We start from the raw sequence: 24177 nt of genomic DNA, 5'->3' as shown, positions 1-24177 counted from the left end.
TAGAAATGGCGGCGGTGGCGTTGCTCCTTGCATGTTTTCCCGTGGGTTCTGGTGGTGATCCTCGTCGCCAATTTATGTTGTATAATTCTTTCAATGAAGACAGGAGCCTGTAATCTGGTGGCGAGGTATTTATTAGCTTAACCAACTTCATGCAGAATGCACCCAACACGCGTGCATCAACTATAATGGCTAACGGGCCTAAAGTGGCAGGGAGAATGCAGCATGGATGAACTGAGTCCAATCTGTCTCTCACGCGGGCCCCGTATCAGGAGCGCTGTGCAGGACGCACCTTATCGCGTCCTCCGCCCGTTCCGTAGTGCCCGCGAAGCGCGCGGGGGCGGAGCTTGATCGGGCCGCGAGATCTCACGAGAGCACGGGCTCTCGCGATGTCTCTACACAATAGCTTGCACTCCTGCTGCCAATACTGCAGCATAATATTCTGTCTGAGTTGCTTACAGTGAGGCAGAGATACAATGGCGCATGTTGCGATTCGGCAGACATCTTGTCAGCAGAAAGTGTCTTAACATATTTAATGACCTGAAGAATGTCTATTACCTACACGCCCCTCTTCCTCTTCCCAGTACTTACCTTTGAGTATGTCCCGCCACCTCAGGTCTAACCTCCCACTTACCCACAACACCACTGTATTTATTCTGCTCCTGCCAGAATTTCATGTTTTCTTGGTGCGGGGTAAACAGGGAGCGAAACCTGGTGGCCCTCGCTGGACTGGATGATGCCTGCCGGGCCCCCTGTGTGGCTGTGAGGCTCGTCGGAGGTTGGCTGGTGTCCGTCGGCAGGGTGTGTGATGCTAGTGTGTTCGTCTGGCCATGGGAGTGAGCTGTTTCCTATAGTCAGGGTTCTATGTTCTGCCCCGGGTGACAGGTAAGTGTTCTTATTTGTCATCTTGGAGGGAGCCGGTTGCTGGGGCCCCAAGCCCTCTTCCATGTCCTTGGGGGCCCGTGGCGCATGGCCCGCTCCTTGGTTTTTGCCTTAGTGGTCTTGGTGTGTGATGCTCTCCCACTCTCTTGGTCTTTTGGCTAATGGGCGCTGTGGTAAAGCATCCAGGTTGCTTATCAATGGGGACGCCTCCCATGTTTTTCCAGGTTGTTCCAGTTAAATGGCAGCTGGTGCTCCAATAAATGATTCACAGCTATCCTGGCTGGTGGTTACTACGGGGAAGCACTCTGCATAGAGGAAACAAGAGGAAGTCTGCTGCAGTTGCTGCTGGGTTTTCCTAAAAGGACTTGAAGGTTCTCTTTACAGAATTCATAGGCAGCCATGCATAGAGGAAAGGGGAGTAGAAATCTGCCCCTGCTTCTGCGATTTCCAGTTCTTGTCTTCATCTCCTACCACTTCTGAAACGGTCTGTTCCTCCCTTTCATCAGATGCCACTGGGAAGTACCTGGACAAGGATGATGTGCAACTGGTCCTGGAACCGATTTACCTGTCCATGGGGTTTGAGGAGCAGGAGTCAGTGGAACAGGTTTTAGAACCCAAGATTCACCAGTACAAGCATACCCCCAATTTGAGCCTGCCTCTGATCTCGGATTTCCATAGTGAGATCCTGCGGGAGTGTTCTAACCTGCAACATATATCTATATGCCCCACTTCATGGCCAAGTTGTACCGACTCAAGGGGGAGGAGTCCCGGCTGCCCACACTGGTAGAAGTGGATGATATCCTCGAGAGCCTGGTGGGACGAACACCATGTCTGCTGAAGAGAAGGTGGACTTAGTTCTCAAGAGATCTTAAGTTGTGTCCCATCTGGCTTTGCGTTGTGGGGTGGATCTCTGATCCCCTTACCCAAAAATAGGCCTACCTCTCAAGAAGCGAATGCATGTTTGTTCATTAAGCAATTTTATTGTACAAACGGCCGGGAGGGGCTAGATGACTCTTTAGAAACCAAACTAGCCAGATTCTCTCTGAACCAAACAAAGGCTACACATTGAAAGCATTATCGCAACAATTAACCCACTCCCACATATTTTGTTACAAAGTAATCTCCCAAATATGATTGGTTAACCTTATACAAGAAAATCTAATCACCCCAAGTTCCAATACTCTCATTCAATACATTCATTCAATCACCAACCCCTTTTGACATATATTTGCATACGCTCATATTTACAGCACTGCCTGTTTTGGGATCTTTACATAGTCGGTTGTGACCTCATCACATGGTTACATATTGACAAATAACAATCCTAATTTATTACAAGTTCCATCTTGTCGTGGACCTCTCCTCTAACCCAGCTCGTGATGCACATGGCCTTTAAAAGTGACATTTCAACAATAGGAGGAAGGAGGGAAATAATAAAGTTCCCTTTGAATTGGCAATAAGCATCTTATCCACCTAGACTTGTTGGCATGCCTGGTATTTCTCATTTCATGATAATCTATAAAGATTACCATTTCAGCACACATGCCAAATCCTGGTCACTTCCCTTCAAATGTGATCGAAACCCTTAAACCATTGCCAACTCTGCCCTTAAGCACCCTGTGCACTGGGTTTATTACCTGGCCCCAAGTCGACATTACAGGTGGCTCGACTTCCCTGGTCACTGAATAACAAACTCTCATGTTCTCAGGAAGATTGGATCTCCTAGTCACAATAGCATCAAGTTGTAAACACATGCCTGGCTGCAACTGACCATCTGATGTTATCTCAGCTGCCTGAATGTAGTTAGCTGCCTTCCCCCATCCTTCGTCCTCAATCAACCAACTTCCCAGGTTGCACAGAGTTTATTACGCCAACCAGGATTCTGCTGCCTACACAAACCCCAACTATGAGAGACCAGCAGTTTACAGATATGTCTATTTCACTGTGTACCCCTTGTTCCCCAAATGTCCTAAACACATTTCCCCGAATACTTCTGTCTATACATGTCTGTGCAAGCATGTTCAAGACTACTGCATCCCCTCACATTGGCTTCTCCATCTGCAAATCTCCTTTCTTGCGTGCACATATAAAGCTCCTCCATTTCATCTTAAGGAGCTACGTAGCATGCCACATGACTACATTGTGTTCATATCAAATAAGAATATTTGTCAGTATGTTACTACTATGCTACTACATGTGTGTGAATCTAAAATTATCAATTATGCACCAAATAATGCTAATAGTAACACTCATCTCATTCTCATTAACTACACTAGATACATGCTAAATCACAACATTGTGCTAACATCACGTCTACCCCAGTCACCAATATGGCTCGCGCAACGCAAATCCTTCTTTCCCATTGAAACCATTATCGAACACCCCAACATTCATGCCTTTTGTTAATTTATCAACTAATATACCAGTTACTTGTTCTTTTATACCATCTTCTTAGGGGGTAACAAGGCCCTACACACATCCCTCATGCTAGTCCCACTATGGGCATACTCCTCCGCTAAACAATCCCAACTCGTCCCCCCACCATTTCTGCAATCTACCCTGTTCCATACAATCATCCCAATTTGTTGGGGGCCATGAGACAGTATCTGGACGCCAATCACCCTGGATCCATTTCTAACTCAGTCTGAGTACCCATGTGATATGAAAGGGCAGTGATCCTAGCCTTGGACAGTGTCACAGTCGTCATGGCAGTTGCTTTAGGTATCTGGGCAGAACAGCATCATAAGAGCATCTGACAGGGGCAACATATAATTAAAAAGACCAAAATCAGCATGAGGGTCTTTAAAGCTATGCTCATCCAAGAAGGCCCCCAAGAGAAAAGAGAGTCCAACCAAGGGTCATTCGTGATTCCTGCTTCCTTCTCTGTGTCCACCCTAAGCTTATGCAATGCAGCAATTGTCTCTGACAGAATTCCATTTTCCGAATCATTAGGAGGAATGCAGGTGGAGCAAGTGCTCCCTATTTTTGGCACACACCCCTTCCATAGCCGTCAGGAGGTCGAGGGTGTACCTGTTTTGCAGAGCCATAAGACTCAAAGCCCATAATTCTTCTTTTATGTCACTAAAAGCTGATTCAGAAGAGTTCATAAACAGTAATAGCTTGTATCGGGTGACCTGAAGCCACTTCGCATTAGCAAAAGCTTGAACACCAGGGGCCAAAAGAGAAGCAGAGACTATCTCAGTATATACTATTCAGGAATGTTCATCAGGGCTTCTATGGACATTGGAAATATATAGTAGGATATTTTAGTCTGTCTCAACTATTCCACTTGTTTACTTACAGGCAAAGTTAATAGGGTGTCCATGTCTGATGATACAAAGGATGCAAGGGACAAAGGGGACAAAATGGGCACAGATGTGGCTTTAGGTGTCGGGTTGGCAAATATCAAATGGTTCTGGGGAGCAATAAGAAACAGGCATGGGCAGTGTAGTGAGACTGCACACACCTCGCCTGGCTGGAGGTAGTTCTCAGTAAGCAAACTGCTTGTCGTTTTGCACACTTTTCTCAGGTGACTATGAAAGGAAGTGGGGATGATATAATGATCAACACAGCCAACTTCACTGCCTTCTCCCACCAATCAAATGTCTCCCTCCTCCTTTGACCACATTGCCACACAAGCCTTGCATCATCTCCCTCATTATATTCCTGATCTGTAGGCCTCTTGCTCTCATATTTCTCTTCTTCCCTAGTCTTGATTTCCTTATTGACTCTCTTCCTACAAAAGCCTGTATTCCTCTCATTGTGGAATTTATCCTTCCACATATCTCTTTGCCCCACGAACCCAAACTTTATTCTCTTCTATCATACCACTCTCTGACCTTTCACCACCAGCTTACATGCTCATGCCCATGGCCACACTATTAAACCTGTCTTTCTATCTCCTAATTTACCACAACTTGGTTCACAAATCTGACCACTCACTCTCACTTTGTCATCTCAGTTCCTCCTCCTCTTAAACCACCTCTTGCATCGGCAAATGCAAGTTCAAACCTGTATCACTGGCACAGAGCCTTGTGAGGTCAGATCCTGCCTTATAGCTCTGCCTTGTCCTCATACCTCTTCCATTGTGAAAAGGCCTTCAATGACTTTATCCTCACTGTAAGCACCTCGTTTGAAAAACACAATTCTCTCCATACTTTATCCCCACTAACGTTCCCCTCCAATCTAATCTTAGATTAGCGCGTGATTGGCCATTTTATGAATAGGAATGGCATGTAACTTCAAATGAACTGGTGGCGCAAATCCTGAACCCTTCTAGTTCATTCTGCATTCTGTGGATGGTGCCTTAACCAACTGCTTCGCTAACCTGATTTCCTCTCTCCACTCTCATCCCTTAAACTCTCCTCTACCATCCGAGTCATGCTGGCCCCACCAAAGCCTCAAGCTATTTCCACCTCCCTCGCAGTTGATGACTTTGGCCTCTACTTCTCATCCACTATTGCTAGATCACCAATATCCCCAGCAGTTTCCTTGGTCGCCATTCCTGCTAACGCCTTTCCTCGCCTCACCTGTATCCTATTTTGGCTTTGTTCCTGCTATCCAACATAACCTGCTGATTTTGCGCACATCCTTTGGGCAGCCAACACATTGCGTGGACAGGTGGATCCCTTTGCACCTCAAACCATCAAATAACTATCACCATTTACTAGGGGTGTACCAAATAGCATATCTAGTATTCGCCCAAATGCTGAATAGTTCATCAAGTATTCCTCTCAAAACAAATACGTAGCTGAATAGTTGTTCCACTTCATAAATCATGTCCAAACTTTTTTAAAACATTAAAGCACTATTGTAAATATCTGTTTGCATGTAAGATTAATTGTGCTTGATTTAAATCACTATATCATCCTTTTATAAACCATACAAGCCAGAAATCAAAAGATCATCAAAAATTTAGGGAGCAAATATACAGAAGGATTTTACATATATGTAAAACTAGTGCTACTCAGATTTTCAGGCTTCACAAATGCAAAATGCTATGTTTCAATGACCATAATGGCCAATGAAATTTGCAATTGCTATTGTGAATCACAAACAATGTAATCTTTTGCAAGATGCAATGTACCTGATATGGGAAATGAGTTTAGAATTACCTTTCAGCTTACATATAAATGTATAAATGATTTCTGCCCGCTCATGCATGACACAGGTCATAGGTACATTTGAGGGGAGTGGACTCTATCTCCCTATTATTTGTAAAGAAAGGACTCCCTCCCCCATAGGAACAAATGTGGGGGGACTCCAGTGAGACTGATACAGTTGAACATGTGCCTTATTCTTCCCAAACCCTACAAATTGTAGGAAGGCCTGTTGGGCAATCGCTCAATTCCTCAATTACACCAAATCCAAAACCACACCAACTTATCCAACCTCCTTCCCACCGCACTAGTGCATGGAAGGTTTGGTGATTTTTTCTATATCTCTCACTCTTCAACTTTCCACACCACAAAATCAGCATATAAACTGCTCTCTATATGTCTCTGTCCACAAACAAAAATGCTTTCATCTCGTATACCATTGATTTTGGGACAGAATAGCATATAATGTTATGCAGGAGATTTCACAATAAGAATTTCCTCCCAAGAGGGGAATATGGGTTGGGAAATGTCAGCCACATCTTGCATGACACTGGCTTTTGTCCAGTCCAGCTCTATTGACCTAGAATGGGCAGACTGCCTCTTTGAAGTCTTCCCATTTGCAGACATCCCACTCCTTCTAATTTCCCCAGCAAAGTATAATTCTTCGACTGTGTCCTCACACCTATGTCTCAATATTTGCACTGCCAAACTGGGCCACAGGGAAACTGGAGAGTGTTCCCAACATGCAGTTCTTCTGAGAGGTCACTTAGGCGGGGGCATGTCACTCTGACATATAAATGACTGCCTCATCCCTACTGATCTATGAAACCTGTTGTAAATTCTTCAAGTTTATCCAGAGGCATTTCTCAGTAGAACAAATCATGCTCACCTCTCACTCATCCTCTCCTCTCCTCCATGCCAACACACAAACATATGCCCCAAGCCTTATATTTAATCAGGAATTATGTCTGACAATGCAAAATTACATCCCTTTTAGAATCTGTACTCCATATTTGCCTGTGAGCTGTTACATTACATTAAATGAGAAGACAAAGTATTTGCCTGCAAACAAACAGCAAGAAACGATTCGGCCAGAGCAAATAACTTTCAACCAGAACATTTTTGAATGACTTTGCTTGGGTTCTCACATGCTGATCTCCATTGTTTAATACCTGCAATTTATGTTAATTGTTGTTTGTGCTCTGTCCCTGTGCTTCTGTCCCTGTCCCTCTGTGCTTCTAGGCCTGAGGGCATTGTTCCAGCGCATTAGAAATAAATGAAATAACTAAATGAATAAATAGAAGTCAGCCGAATATTTACTGAAACTTCAGTACACTTCCACCATTAACCTGTTCCCATCGGTCATCCCTATTTAATCTTTACTTTTCAAACGAGATTGTCTGCTTCAATGCAGCCACTTTTTCACCTATTCTCAAAAGCCCTAAACAGCCCCTAACAGTTCTGCCAACTATCAGTCTATCTATGTTAGCCCCTTTTTTCTCCCAAATCCTGGAATTTGTGGTCATAAATCAAACCCTGGATCCCTCTCAAATCTGGATTCTGCACCCAACAATCAACACAAAAAACTCATGCCTTCAAATTTCTTACCTCTGCTCATCGCCTGTTTTCTTTCCTCATCCTTCCCGATCTTTAATCAGCCTTCGACATGGGTGCCCACCACTCTCATTCTTATCATCTCATGGTTTTTTAAGGCTCTGTGTATGGCCCATAACTCTTTCCCCTCTACACCTTCTTCCTTGGTCAAGCTTATCACCTCCTTGGGATTCTCCTATCCCAACTTTGCCAATGGCACCCGCATCTTCCTCCCTTTTATTGCCTATAGCCCAGACTTGTCCACAAGTAGCTCCAAATGTCTCTGAGCCATCTCTCACTATATGGCCCTCTGCTATCTTATGATCAACTCCTTTAATCCAGATGTCATTGTCACCTGGCCAAAAATGCCACCACCCACCTCCTCCAACCAATATGTTTCCCCCTGACCTCCTTACACTTTCCTTGCAAGGCTTACAACATTGGGATCCTCTTCAACAGTGATCTGAAGCTTAACTATTTTATCAGCACTATGGCCACTGCTGCAAGAATCAAACTTGTCAAACATTAGGAAGATCTCCTTTACTAGTCTCCTTATATGCAGCAACTCTAAAATATGTATATTCATTCTGGCACTATGTCATCTTGACTGCAGCTTGTCATGAAGCCAAGTGGAATCAATAAGTAATGAACACAGACATTTCTCAGTTAGTAACAAGACCTTTTCTTGAGGATTATAACAAGACGTGAACAATATATATTAAAGAGGTACAAAACACAGGATGGTCTATGCAGGTTTTCACTCTGGCAAAGGTTTCTGGTTTCTTGATGGAAAATGTCTCTCAGACTGAGGTCCTGCCCTGGAGATATTTTAGTCACAGTGTGTGGGTTTAGAGGACCCCTCAATTCTTTCTCTGTGCTTGGTGTCCTTGGTTGCTCCCAGCTTCTTTTCTTCCGGGTCATCTGGTTCTTTGGGAACCCTTCCTCCTGAGTTTCTGGACCTGAGTGCTCTGGAACATCGGGGATGTGCAGCAAAAGGAGGGAGGTTGGAGTGATACCAGGTCAAGCCTAAACTTTCCATAAGAACACAAGCCACTTGTGCTGGTCTTCTTCCTGACTCTGGGAACTTTCTCTGTTCCCCACCACACAGCCTTCCTGTACCTCTTCAACGGCTTGGGACAATGGCATTCCTAAGAGAGTCATTAGTTCCTTTCCTCTGCTCGCCTTTCATGCCTCCTATACCACCTCCTTGTTACTCCACCACATGCTCATTCCTCCTCCCTCCCTCACTTCACCCTAGTCAGGTTTAAATTATCCCTGATCGTCTTTACTGTGGATTGTAGCCCCTCCTGAGCTGACTTTTTCCACCTCTCCTTTCCGCCTTATGGTTCTTCTACACCTCCACCTGGTTCTTTGCTTCCTTGCTTGTCACCTCATCCTTTCTCTGTCCTCCACCACCTCCAGACCATTCCCCTCTTCCTCCTTAATCTCCTGCAACTTCTGGTAGTTCATCTACTGCCCAATCCCGTTGTGCTCTGCCATCTCCTTCTGTTATTTTACTTTTTCTAACCTCATGTGTCCCTACCCATCTCCACCTTTTCGTCCAGCCTATCCCTCTCCTCTCCAACTTTACTTCATCCTCTCTGATCTCCTTTCTCTAGTCGCCTGCTCTCTCCAGGTTTTCTATGAAATCCTCCCTCCAGCCTCCTGCATGAGGCATAACCCTGCAACCAGGGCCCATCCTTCACCAGTCACTAAGCATGTTTCCAGCTGAAATCAAGTGCTAATGACCTACCTCAAAAACATATCAGATCCAAGCCAGTCCCTGTTATTTTCTGCTTTCTTAGAGTCACCTGTGAGTAATGCACTCATGCCAGCCACAAAGATTTTTTTCTCGTTATAAAAGAAATGTCAATTTCGATTCACACTCACTTAAATAAGTGAACGTTATCATCAGCTAGGTGGGTATTTTGTAACACGTATTAACAGCATAAAGGTGGCCACCAATGTCAGACCATACGTGCTGTCAGAGTTTGAGTGTTTTTGAGATAAATAAGGGCCCCATTTTACACTCAATACCACATTGATTTACTGTCAGTAAAGCTACTCTTCAGCTTCCTGCCTACACTGTCTCCCTATTAGTCCAAGGAATCATGTACCCTGCTTTGTAGGGCACATTGAGGAATACTATCACTAGGTCTTGTTTTTCCTGCACTCACCTTGCCAAACTTCCATGAAGAACCAGCTGGAGGGTTTTAGCATCCATCTGAAGCCATAGTCATTGAGCCGCCTCAAAACCAGCTGGATAGGGATGGGTAGGACACATTCAGATTTGGCCTTTGTTTGTGTGTGGGGAGAAAAGGGTTTGAGGCTTTTTGAAGAAAATGGGCTAGACTTCTGAGAGGAATAACCTGCTACAATCGGGTAATAAATATAATTTGGTGCTCTTGCAGGCAAAGGTCTCAGGAAGCCCACTGAAAACAGCATTGCAGCAAGTTACAGTGAGGCTTGAGCCAGCTCTCAGTCTGCCAAAATACATCGTAGAGAAGGTGAAATGAGTGCCAGAAGCTTCTGTATCTTAAACAGTCCTGTCTCTGAACCAAAAGGTCATGGCTTCCAAACTCTCTAGCTACTGGCATATAGTAATCAATGGAGTCTCTAGGCTGATCCCGCTCTCATGTGCCATATTCCAGAACCTTGTATCTTTGAGAGTGAATTAGTTAGTGAGTGACTTAGTGAAAGAGAGAAAGAGAGAGAGAGAGAGAGAGAGAGAGAGAGAGAGAGAGAGAGGGCGGGGGGCTGTCTGGGGGGCCCATGTTAGGAGAGGAGGGGGAGACCGAATTACTGTGCTTTGTGTCACAGATGGCTCAAGGAACACTCCAACTCCCTAAGGTTTAAGGGATTTTATTGATTTCCTTTGCAGGTAGCTAGGCCTGTCCCTCACTCTCTCATCTAAATGCAGCATTTTCCGCCCTAAGATAGGTGTCCCTGGTCCCGGATTAGTTTATAGAGACAATCAAACCTTGCTATATAGTTTCTGAAAACTGTCATGGATAAGCTAAAGGGGATCACCTTCTCTTTCTAAACTCCCTCTGGGACTTTCTAAATTATCCTTAAAGCACTGATCTTGTTAGTAACTAAAAGAATGATATGGTTGTGACTTTCAGACACTCTAACCGACTGCCTGCTTTCTCTCTTGCCCTGATGAAGCTTTGCATGTCTCTGACTGCTGTTCTTCTCACACTACTCTTCTGCCTCCAACTCCACCCATATTCCCCCTCTTTCTCCCTGTGTCTTACTCCTTTGAACCTCTGATGTTTCTTTCTCCTTCTGCCTTCCTCCCTCCTTAGATGTTACTGTTCACTCTTCCACAATACTAATCCACCAGCTACACTGCTACTCCTTTGGCCAAACTGCTACTACCACTCCATCCCACATTTTTCCCAGTAACCCTTCTTTCACACTATCACTCAGTTTGCACTCACTCTCTACACTCCCACTAACACCCTTCATCACTCCTCCTGCACACACACTCGCAACATAGTACCACTTGCTCTCATCAACCAATTCCTCACCTTTTCTGTAATTCACTTTCACTCTGAAGTCCAACATACTTCATCCTGTTAGTCTCTTGATCTGCCACCTCTTCCTCCTCTGACCTCACCTGAACAACCCACAACTTCCTGTTTGCTGTGGGCCCTGTTATCTTCCACCTCCTTATCCCACTGGATTACTGGCCCTCGCCAACTGCTCCTGTCTTTCATGCCCAGGAGGTGTTACAATCATGGGAAGTTAGAAATAGCCGGCTACGGCCCACCTCTTTTCTCCGCACGGGGCAGCCATGATGCAACAATGGTGTCCCGCTACACAAAGTGTACCAGTTGGCGTTCGGGGGCCAAGGTACAGTTGTACCCAGGGTAACTGTAGACTTGCTATGCAACCCCCGCTCCATGACAAGTCCATTGTGGGATAAGTCTGTAAGAGCAGTTTAGCTACTACATGCGCCGGTGCTGGGGAGGGGTGTGTGGCATCTCTGGAAGTCATGAAGGCTCGCTGGCACTTCTTTTGCTGGCTCTTGCTCAAACTGTTGGTTCTGCAGCTCAATTGCCCAGAGACAGGCATTGTGGGGCCTTGATGGGTTGCATTTCTCTGGGTGGTCCCTCCATACTGCTGTCGGTTCCCTTCTGATTCTAGGAATGAAAGAGAAAACTTGGCTAGCATTTTCTTCAAGAGGTGTGGGGTGATGTAAGTTGTTACTGCACATATATAAGTTAGTACTTGCAAAGGGGACAGGAATTGGGGCCCTCTCAACTACCACTATCCTCCTATGGGGTAGCAATGGCTCTGGCTTCCACTCCACCCTGATAGGCCTCCCACCCCAGGGTGAGGTTGAGAAGGGTTCCTATATCCTTGTGACAAGGTTAGATTACCGACCGTGACACATTTGTCACACCTTTTTCATGTGCTGGGAAGACTTCTAATGCCTTGATATGCCTTCCATGCCTTGCTATGCCATGTTATTATTTGCTATATGTGGCTTCGAGATTGCATGTGGCCCTGACCAATCTGTGCATCAAGGTAGCCACTGACTGCTACTTGCACTAACAAGTTCAAATTCTACATTCCCACACACTATATAATATAACAACTAAAACACTAATATATGTCAATAGAACAGCCTAAACAACATATATGAAAGAAAGAAATTGGTCACTCGACATTTACAAACAACGTACATATGCCCTGTTCAAAGCATCACGGCACCATGGGTAGGACATGCGTCCACCTGCACACAAATGCTTCCATGCTCTTGATGTAGAACACATAGAAACAGACCCGCATGCAGAGCTCAGGGTACTTCCGCCTGTACGCATCTACAAAAAAGAAAAACAATCTTGCATTCTCCCTCTCCACCAAACTAACCTCTCCCACTGGCCCTTTTCCAAATCCAACAGAGCACCTGGGACTATGCAGATGGCAGCAAGGTGTGGCATAGATCCAAGTAACATAAAATAGCATAACATAACACAAACCAATATAGCATAACCTAACATTGCATACCATAACATGACATGGCATAGCAAAATATAGCAACACATAACAGAATAGCTTTGCATTTCATAACATAGTATAACATTCCAGAATCTATGCCTCATCTACAAACCCAAGAACCCAGCCAGGACACACAGGTATATCACACTCCATGCTTATGGAAAATAGCCGAAGGCACTGCCACCCACCCCCTTGCATCTGCTATCATACCCTACCTTAAGCCACATTACACAACACCTCTGTCATAAGAATGCAGCTATCCCCCATGATAAACATGTGGTCTAGCTGGACACATAATGAGTCTCCTGCACTCGTATACCCGCCAGACTACACTCACAGCACCCAGCCACATGCCAGCTTGACATTGGTAGCTAACAGGGAGATGGGTAGCTAACAGTCATTCGTATTGGCTAAAATGCATACACGCATTCTAAACTCCACTCCACTCTGATTTTCTGAACCCTCTGTAGAAAGAAATACCATCTCTATATGATAATATTGTGTTTTACATAGTAATTATTTATTAGTGCTCAGTTTATCAACCTTGAAAGAATAAAACGCTTAAAACTGTAGGCTCTCTACATATGACTTTCTACTCCATCCGAAAGAATGTCATGGGCATTTCACACTCATTTGTTTTCACTGAGTTTAATAGTGTAACCTCCACCAATCCCTGCGATATGTTGTTCCTGCAGGTTATAAGTACTGTGCACGCTTCAATGATTTTTGCTCCTTCGCCCCAAACAACCTCCTCCCATAAGTATCACTGAAGCCCTTCCTTGCGGCGTGCCAACGTCCCAGCAGCAAAATGTCAGACTAATGAAAAAACATTGCATCCAGCCTAATCCTAATTCTAGCTGACATCGCCTAGGTAGTCCTACCTGCTGCATGCAACTGCCGTTCTTCAGAACGCCCTCAGGAAGGCCATGTGCCTTACTCGAATCGTCACGTGACTCAGTAAAATCTGTCTCCAGTATCCTGGGATCGAACTTGCTGCGAGGTTTTTGCACGAGCCTCCAAGGGAGTTCGACAAAGGCGACCTGGTCGAATAATGTTCAGGGACTTGGTGTTTGAATAAATACGTTTGCCCAGGGCCGTGTTTATGACTTTAAAATGTGAAAGGGGAGGGATACAAAACACACAAAACATCACACTTGGAAAGCAATTAAATATATCTTTAAAACCTGTTTTTTTTAACATACTTTAAATTCCGAAAAGGATCAACAGCTGAAGAAAACGCGCGTTTCTTTTTAATTTGCCTAATGAATTAAATGATGTTTATGTTTTCTTTTAAGAATAAGTACATAGCAATTAGTTGGATCCCCGTGATGACTTTGGCATGTTTGCTGCTGCTTACAAACCAATAGCTTGCACTCCTGCTGGCAATCCTGCGGCATAATAGCTGATTTGCTTAGAGTGAGGCAGAGATTACAATGGCTCACGTTGTTATTTGGCAGACATCTTTTCAGCAGAATCTTTCGTAACATATTTAATGATCTGAGGAATGTCTGTTACCTGCAAGTCCCTCTTTCTCATCCCAGTACTTACCTTTTATTGCGTCGAGGCCTCCCAGGAACTCCTTTCCAATCTTTCTTTGACTCTGGCTGCTCCCCTCGCAGGGGGTATAACCTCCCATTTACCCACAACTCCTCCGTTTTTTTTCTATTCCTGACGGAACTAAGTGTGTTCTTGGTGCGGGCACGCAGGGAGCGAGGACTGGTGGCTCTCATCGGGCAGCTCTGCTGCAGGTTTTAGGGTTCGCCTGACTGGCAGATGCCCGGCGGGCCCCCTGTGTGGTTGTGGGGTTCTTCAGAGGTTGGCTGGTGTCTGGCGATGGGGTGTGTAATGCTGGAGGGTTCACTGACCAAAAAACATATGAACCGAAAGGGAGGGTGGGGGAAGCACAGTCTTGGTGTATGACGCTCTGCCACTCTCCTGGTCTTTTGGCTAATGGATGCCGTGAGAACCCATCCCAGTTGCTTATCAACAGGGACGCCTCACATGTGTTCCAGTTAAATGGTGGTGTGCGCTCCGTTAAATGATTCACTGCTGTCCAAGAAGTCCCACTTGTCAAGAAGTCCGACTTTCATATCTTCCTTCTCAAAGGAATTTTACCTTTTCTCACTTTCCCTCAGAGGCTCAATGTAACCCAAGCCCTGCTTCTCTCTAGGCTTGACTACTGTTATTGCCTCCTCCTGAATCTACCATTTTCCACTCTGCGACCCCTCCAGCTAATTCAGAATAGTGCAGCAAGACTTATTCTTGTCTTAAGCACAGGGACGGTATCTCTCCTACGCTAAAAAGTCTTCACTGGCTCGGTTTCTGCACAGATTAAATTCAAATCCCTCTGCATCATCCACAAGGCTCTCTGGGCCCAGGGACCACACTACCTTCAACTTTATCTCACTAAATACTCTCCCTCTAGACCACTGCCTTCCTCTGGCACCAACTTTTTGAGTGTAAAGCTTTTTGCTAAACAGAGGGCAGGCGGTCGTTCACTTTCCTCAGCGGGCTCCCTTCTATGGAATAGACTCCCCCTGTGCCTATAGCAGGATCTTCTCAAATTCCAGAAGCTCCTTAAGACTTTCCTCTTTTCCTCCTCTTTCCCTTCTCTCCTCTGCTAATCCCACAGTTGCTGAATCAGTGACCTGATCTCCTTCATCAACTCTCCCTAGTTCCTGTTTATCCAGAGCACTTGCATCTTCACACCCTCCGCCCCAGAGGTTCGCACTTACACCTCTCGCTGCCCCAGCCCGCGTAGCACTCAACATTACTATCACTAGTCACCTGTGACTCACCCATGAGCTTGGACTCCCCAGCACTTACGCCCTCTTCCCTCTTCCTTGCTGCACTTGTACATTCTGAATACTCACAAGGCATAGTAGGTTCATTCCACTGTGGGCGCTTTTAAACAGTATTTTCTTATTGTATAAGCACCAAACAAGCAAACAACACAATAAATAAATAAATACAAATCCTGGCTGGTGGTTACTATGGGTAAGCACTCGGAAGAGAGGAAACATATGGAAGGGGGATCTTCCTTTTCTTCCAGAAGAAGAAGAAGAAGAAGACTGTTGTAGTTCCTGCTGGGTTTTCCAAAAAGGACTTGAAGGTTCTCTTCACAGAATTCCTGGCCAGCAATGCACAGAAGAACAGGAAGTCGAAATCTGCCCCTGCTTCTTCATTTTCCAGTTCTTCTTCATCTTCTACCAGTTCTGTGTAGTATGTTCCTCCCTTTCTTTGGATGATGAGGATGCCACTGGAAGCTACCTGGACAGGGATGATGTGCAACTGGTCCTGGAACAGATTTCCCTGTCCATGGGGTTTAAGGAGCAAGGGTCGATGGAACAGGCTTTGGATATCAAGATTTGCCAGTTCAAGCATACCCCCAAATTTGGCCTGTCTCTGATCTTGGACATCCATAGTAGGATCCTGCGGGAGTGGTCTAACCTGGAACATATCTCTATGCCCCGCTTCATGGCCAAGTTGTACACCCTCAAGGGGAAGGAGTCCCAGCTGCCACACAGCAGTAAAAGTAGATGATGTAATCTCAAGCCTGTTGGGACGTTTCTCCATGTCTGCTGAAGAGAACATGGACTCAGCTCTCAAGAGATCTTATGTCAGGTCCCATTTGTCTTTGTGTTCTGCCATTATGGCTCCTATGCAGCAGACACATTGTTGACTGGCTGCTCCCAGCTTCTTGGTGACATGCAGAAGCAGACTGATTTTATATCAGACCTTTTCTATAATGGGGTTCGTGGCATGGCCATTGCTATGGGATCCACTATCTTTGACAGACAGTATTTGTGTCTCCAGGACTGGAAGGGAGAGGGGTCTCAAAAACCAGCAGCTCTGAAGGCCCTTTGAAGGCCAGAAGTTGTTCGGCAATGCCTTGGAGTCCAAGGTACATAAGGTGTTCAAGGTGGATATACATGCAGACAAGTTGCGGAAACAGGTGATGCCTGTCTCTGCTGTGGGGCTTGACCTACCCATAAATCCCACACTTCCCGGTCTTTGACCTGACCAGAAACGACTGGGATTTAGGGGCCCTTTGCGATGACCCAGGTGTCTGTCCAAGCGACAGAAGTCCTGACAATCACGGCTTGCCAGTGGGTGGAAGCCTGGTTCACTTTTCTCAGATTTGGGGCCACTTGACCTCAGACGCTTGGCTATGGTCCACGGTTTGTCTGGGTTACAGACTGGAGCTTGTTTCCCCCGCTCCAGAGTCGAGACTTAGGGTGGCACCACTGCTCAGGGGCTTCAGAAAATGATCAGCTATGCCCACAGACCTCCAGTCCTTCTTTGGAAGAGGGCAATCGTCTTGGTGCACACATTGCAGAGGGGTGCAGGGCTCTACTCCAGGGTGTTTCTGGTCCCCAAACAAGGGGGTCTCTCCTTCCGGCTCATTATCATTCTGAGAAATCTGAATGCCTTTGTGCCGGTGAGGCAATTCAAGATGAAAACCGTGCAAAACATTCCGGCGGTCCTACACAGGGATTGGCTGGCATCGATAGACTTGCAGGATGCCTACTACCATGGCCCCATCTTCCAGCACCACCAACGCTTGGTACTTGTTTGCTGTGGGCAGGAACCATTACTAGTTCTGGGTACTTGCGTTCAGGCTCAAATCAGCCATTTGTTTACAAAGCTACTGGCCCCCCTGGTGTTGTCCTTACACCTAGACGGGATACAGGTTTACCCATACTTGGATGATTGGATGGTCAAGGCCAAGGCCTGGAACAATGTGCTGGTGGAGGGTGTGTCAGACTCTGACCAGGTGGGGGTTGCTGATCAATCTCCTGTAGTTCCAGCTGACTGCATCACAGACATTACAGTTCATCAGCGCACAGTTATGTACTTGGAGGGGAAGGTAAGTCTCCCGCGGGACAGGGCCTCCCAGCTCAGACACTTGTTGTGTAGCATTCTGAGCAAGGACTAGGCTTCGGCCAGGGAACTGTTATCTCTTAGGGCCACATGGCCTCCTGCGTCTTTTTTTGGCTCCTTGGGGGAACTGCATTTGAGACCGTTGATTCGATCCATCATGTAACATTGGAACCCAGCATCATAGAATTACGACTCCTTACCCCCAGTCACACCTTTCCTGAGGTCGCCTCTCCGCTACTGGTCCTCAGGCTCTCACCTCTGGAAGAGGGTGACCATATCCTTGAAAGTGAGGACCATACTTACTACAGACACTAGCAGCCCAGGCTGGGCCCACTCTTCAGCGTCTGTCTGATCAGGAACAATGGACTCTGTGGGACCAATGTTCTTCCTCCAATTGGAAAGAACAGGCAGCGAATGAGAGGGCCTTGTTGTTCCTTGGGAAGTCGATCCAGGTGAGGGCTGTTCTGGTGCAGACTGACAATATCACTCCACTGTCCTATGAGAAGGAGTGAACCTTGTCTCGTGCCCTTGAAAATCTGGCTTTGTCCATCGGCAACTGGGTCGAGTCCCACCTGGTCTACCTGCGTGCAGTCCATATCTGGATAGTGGACAGTGGGACCATGGACAGGCTCAGCAAGGTGTTCCTGGTTTTGAGGGAAATGTCCTTTCACCCCAAAGTGTTTTAGGAAATTTGTAGGAGGTTCAGTCAGCATTAGATGGACCTGTTTGCCTCCCCTGCAATGCCCAGCTTTCCAGTTTGGTTCCCAGATCCTGTTGCTGGGGCCCAGGCAGTGGATGCTCTCAGCTTGGACTGGCTAAGGACTCTGCTTTATGCCTTTCCTCTGATCCCTTTGATCCTGAGGGTCCTCAGGAAAATTCAGGAGAGGCTGTAGATATTATCCTGGTGGTCCCTCACTGCCCCAGGAGGGGGTGGATCCCCAGCCTTCTGGAGCTGCAGTTGGTTCCCCCTGGGGTGTTGCCCTGGTGGCCATCCCCCTCCTAACTCATTCCCTGGGGGAGTCTGGAAACTGAGAAGAGGGGTCTACAGGCCATAGGTCTTTCTGCCGATGTGGCAGGGGCAGCTGAGAGGGCACGTCAGTCCTCCACACTTAAGACGACCTATGATCGGCATTGGGCACATTTTCTTTAATGGTGTGACGGGCGGGGTCGCCAGGCTCTGCTGTGTGGTCTTTCTGATATTTTGCTTCCTCAATGAAGGGGCTGAGAAGGGGTTGGCTGTTTTTACCCTTTGCTCTCAGTGGTCTGCCATTCAGGCTTTTCGGGTTTCTTGGTCCTCTCCAGCAGTGAGAGGAGGGGAGGGTCTCTGGTCTCTAGACTTCTTAAAAGTGTGTTGGGGTGCAGTCCATTGGGCCCCGTGGGGGACCCACCCTGACACCTCCCCCTGGTCCTTTCCATGTTACAGAAAACTCCCTTTGAGCCCCTTGAGAGTATTGATCTAAAGTTGGGCCAATGGACCCTATGGTGGACCCACCCTCTGACCTCCCCCTGGTCCTGCCCATATTGCAGAAAACTCCCTTTGAGCCCCTTGAGACTATTGACTCCAAAGACAAAGATTTTTTTATTTGTTTATGGTTAAAAAAAACCTTTACAAAACAGAAAAACAAACAAAATGACGAATCAACATGGAGAAAAAAATAAGAAAAGATATGCTAAGACATTCACATATTTTTGGGTGGAGTTTAATTGTAGTTTGGAGAGCCATCACTTCTGCCAGGCGCATGGGTCAGATTGGGGCCGGGCTGCGTACGTCCCCCCTTACTGAAGGTCAGCGAGGAGGCTCTGGTTCTGAAATGCGACCCTTCCTTTGTTCCTAAGGTCCCCTCCAGGTTCCACCATTCCCAGGTGATTGTTCTTCCAACCTTCTTTCCGGTTCCTTCCTTCCTGGAGGAAGAGGCCTGGAATTGTCTGGGTGTTAAGCAAGCGGTCTTGCATTATCTTGACCGCACTCAGTCCTTTCGAAAGACTGATCACCTCCTTGTCACCTTTGGCACTGGGAGCTATGGCCAAAGGGCTTCTACTTGCACTATCTCCTGGTGGACCAAATCCCTGATTCTGCAGGCTTGTGAGTCCTCAGACCTCTGTCTTAGAGGCCCGATGCACGAGAGGAATGGCCATCTCCAAGGCTAAGGTTCTTGAGGTTCCTCTGTTAGACATCTGCCGTAGTGCCACTTGGGCTTCACCCAACACCTTAGGCACTACCAGATAAACATTCATGGGGCCCTGTCTACTTCCTTTGGTGTGGGGGCTCTATGAGCTGTGTCTAATCGACTTGTGGAGGGGCTTCTTCCTCTGTTCTGCCTCCTACCTGGTGCACAATTAACTGGCAGTTGGGTTGGTGGAGCATTACCGTTGGTGTCTCTGTGTTTTGTTTTGGGCATGGGCTACTTTCTTGTGTTCTAGATTTGGTACAACGCAAAAGTAAGTACTGGGACAAGGAAGAGGGACATGGAGGTAATGATCAGATTACTTACCGGAATCTTCATTACTTCTAGTCCTACTCTTGCTCGTCCCAGTACGGAAGTCCCTCCTCTCCTGCCCTGGGGGTGAAGGTGCCCATGTCTGTGCTTTGGCCCTACTGCAGAGTTGTGGATAAGTGGGAGGTTATACCTCCTGGGAGGGCAGGAGCCGGAGGAAAAGAAAGCTTGCAAAGTAGTTTCTGGGCGTGCAGGACACACTGAAAGTTAATTACTAGGACGAGGAAGGGTAGGACTAGGAGCAATGAAGATTACTGATAAGTAATCCGATCATTTAGCTCTACAGCCCATAGGCCGAATTGCCGTTTGTCTTGTTCACTAGCCATAAACTTAATAGGACATAAATGGCATTATGATGAATTTCCTTCACTTCTTATAGCAGAGTTTAAACAAAGGAATTTATTGCAGGTCACCCGTTTTATACATCGTGTGTTAAAGACGCAGCACTTATTGCAAACGTCCCATTCTATGGCGACAGTCTAGGGATAAGAGCGAGTTTCCACAAACCATAGACTAAACAGCAAACGATACTTTCCTATATAAAATAATTCTGAACGGTCTTTCGAATTTAATTTATATTTTCCATACCATTATCTATGCCAACAGAGCAAACACATGACGCCACTGTGCTCCAGTGGATTTAACATGTTGACTGTGATGTAAAAAAGAAAGACCACGATGCACAAGTGCGGGCGGGACATCAGTTCTCTTGCGACCACCAAATCTAATGCACTCCCAGCAGATACTTCAGATTCCGGGTTAAGAGTATTATCTCGTCACTGTATTTAGTGTACGAAATTATTGTTTGTTGGGGACAATTCTAAGACGTTCTTGCAGCCTGGCAGAAAATTGGCAAATCAAAAAGGGTCAGTGTCCCTCGGGGTTGTTGGCATTTGACCTAAGCATAGGGGCGTGGTTCCTTTTTCCATCCACGTTGCACATCCTAAGTGCGGTTGTACGCAAAGCGTTTGATTGGCCATTTTAACAAGGCGTGTACTCTTCCTTCCAATGTAAGCGAATAGTTTTTATTACTGTGCACCGCCCCTGCCTACCGTTCCGCTTGACTGCACTAAAAGGTATGTATTTTTTATTAATTATATGTTAAGCATGGCTTATCCGAATGCAACCTTTGAAGACGTTTGAACCTTTTTTTTTTATTATTACACAGGGTAGTGATGTGGTTCCACACAAGTGTAGACAAAAAACCTTTGGGGTCATTATAATATAAGTGTTAATGAAAACATGAAAACATGCTAAATAGCCTCCACTCTTTCATTTTACAATGGAGCTCATGTACCATTGCGGTGTAACGTGAATGGAAAGAGTTAAATCGTTGACTAAGGCTTCCATTCATGCCACGCGAGGGGTGGAACGCAGCTTGCGTTTCTGCCACCTTTCTCCCTCTCTGCCATTCAAATACTCCAGCATTTGAGCCAGCATGGATTTTCAGAGCCCTATGGGTTCTCCCGGCTTTATTTTATTTATTTATTTGTATATTTATAACGCGCCGCAGCTCGCGAGCATCAGGGCGTGACAAGAACACGAAAAAGACAGAGGTCACAGGACTACATAAATAGAAGAGAAGAGGACTCAGGGGAGTCCAAGCTGAAAAATTAACGAATTACCGGAAAAGTAACGTTTTCAGCTGCTTCCTGAATAAGGAGTGACTGCTTTCCAGTCTGAGGTTATCTGGAAGCTCGTTCCAGAGTGCAATGGCTTTGGTGGGAAAAGCTCTCCCAAGTCCAGTAGCTTTGATTCTGGTGTGGCTAACTTTAAGTAGCCCTTTTTTGGCTGATCTTAGGCAACGGCTTGGTTCATACCAGTGAAATTCCCTTTTGAGGTAAGATGGGGCCGTGCCGAATAGACAGCGGTGGACGAGAGTCAGCGATTTGAATTTAATACGCTCCTCTATGGCGAGCCAGTGGAGGCCTATTCGGTCATGGGTGATGTGCTCGCGCTTGGATTTCCCGGTGGTAGTTCTAACAGCATTGTTCTGGATTATCTGGCATTGTTTGATGCAGGAGTTGCTTGAACCGAGCATCAACGCATTCCCATAATCTAGTCGGGACAAAATCGTGGCTCTATTGATGGTGGCGCTGTTTTTGGCGTTGAGAAATGGCCTAATACGGCATAATAATCTCTGGTAGTATTGGCAGTTCTTTTTAAGGTATGAGACCTGTGCATCTGCTCCTAGTGAGGATTGCAGGTATATGCCAAGTGTTTTCACTTTACTTGAGACCACAATGTTGGAGTCCTTTATAATGAATGACGAATAGACTGGGCCTAGATTGGATAAGGCTTTTGTAGATCCAAATGTCATAAATTCTGTTTTTGAACCATTCAGACACATCCAGTGGGCCTTCATCCAGCATTCTATAGTATTATAGATTGCTGACAGCCTGTTGTTGTCTGTAGTGTGGTCTCCGCTGAGTTCTATAATTAATTGTGTATCATCTGCGAAGTTGGTAAAGTAAATTCCCAACTGCGAGAGAAGGGCGCAGAGGCAGCGAATGTATAGATTAAATAGAAGAGGGGAGAAGCTGGCGCCTTGTGGGACGCCGCAGTCCACAGGGTTCGTACTAGAGGAATAACCACCCCAGGTGATTTTAGATTTTCTGTCCTCCAAAAAGGAGGATATCCACTTGATGGCTTCCTCGGCACAGTTTCCTGCTTTTCCCAGGGCCTCACGGAGCTTTCCATGATCTAATAAATCGAATGCCACTGAGAGGTCTAATAGGATGAGCAGGCCGGCCTTTCCTTTATCAAGGATTTCCAGCATTTTAGACTGAAGGTTGAGTAATGCAGATTCCGTGCTGTGTTCACTTCTAAATCCTGATTGCTGGGGGTGCTGGGGGTGTAGCAAGTCTTGCTTGTCTACGTATTCTTGGAGTTGGTGCGTGGCTATTTTATCAAGAATTTTCAATAAGAAGTTGCAATTCGTGATAGGTCGAAGATTGGCCGGGTTTTGCTGGTCAAGGCCAGGCTTTTTAACCAATGGTGTGACTGTTACTGTTTTTAGACTGGTGGGAACAGTCCGGTCTCTAAAGGACGAGTTTGCCATACAGCAAAGAAAAGGTGAGAAAATACCTGCATTGTCTAGGATGAATTTAGGGGGCAGTATATTTTCAGGGCATGATGTGCAATTCATGTTGGAGAGAGTGTCTGACATGATTTCTGGTGTTATTGGTGTGAATTGAAACTTGGGTACTTTAATTTCAGGGTCAACTTTGTTAAACGTCAGTGTGGTATCAATGATATTGCAATTTAAGATGGTGTCTCTGGCTTTTGAAATTTTTTGTGCGAATGCAGTTTGAACTTTTTCACAGTCCAACATGGTTGGCTGGAATGGAGGGGTGAGAGTGGGCGGCTTTTCGAAGGTTTTTAGAATTTGAAACAGCTTTCCTGTGGAGTTGGATGCACCTGTAATTTGCTCATTATAATAGTTTTTCTTTGTTTCAGTTACTTTATTTCTATACAGGATGTCAGATTCCTTCCATTTGTCTTTATTAAGTTCTGTGGGGGTTTTAAGCCACTGTCTTTCGAGTTTCCTTTTGGCTGTTTTAAGGGTGCCTAGTTCTGCAGTGTACCAATTTTGGTGGTTGGGGTTAGGGCGCACTTGTTTGTTTTTCAGTGGGGCATTCTTATCTAGTAGCTCTTGGAAGTGGTTATTATAGGTGGTAATGATAATGTCACAGGGACCATCATCTGTGGTGTTATCCATGATGTATGAGATCCCCTGCGAGAGAATATCTGGCGTGATTCTCTTGAGGTTTCTGCTCTGGATAGTTTTGGGTGTGTTGTTGAGGTGGGTTTTTTCAAATGACAGTGAAAGTGTGGCTTCGATTTTGTAGTGATCACTCCAAATACAGGGCTGTGTGTTTGTAACTGTGAGGTCTATGTTGTTGGTAATAATCCAATCAAGTTGGTTGTTTGAATTGTTGGTAGGGCCATTGTTGGCGATCGAGTAACTGATGTCGGAAATATTTTTTTCTAGGCTAATAGCCTCTTTGTCGATGGGGTTTCCCCTCCATCTATTTAGGTCGCCCAGGAGGAGTGTGCCTGAGTTCTTTCCTTTGAGATTGTTAAGAATATGCACCACATAAAGCAGGCATGCCCTATATGGATCCATTGTACACGATGCCAGCCCTACTCATACGGCAGGCAGTGTGTACAATTACCATTAAGTGCTGCCCGACATGCTTGGATGCCGGGTAGCG

This window comes from Ambystoma mexicanum, chromosome 7q, assembly GCF_040938575.1.
Source record: "Ambystoma mexicanum isolate Mex_15411 chromosome 7q, UKY_AmexF1_1, whole genome shotgun sequence".
Lineage (NCBI taxonomy): Eukaryota > Metazoa > Chordata > Amphibia > Caudata > Ambystomatidae > Ambystoma > Ambystoma mexicanum.
The sequence above is the reverse complement of the archived record's forward strand: the minus strand, read 5'-3'. Positions refer to the sequence as shown.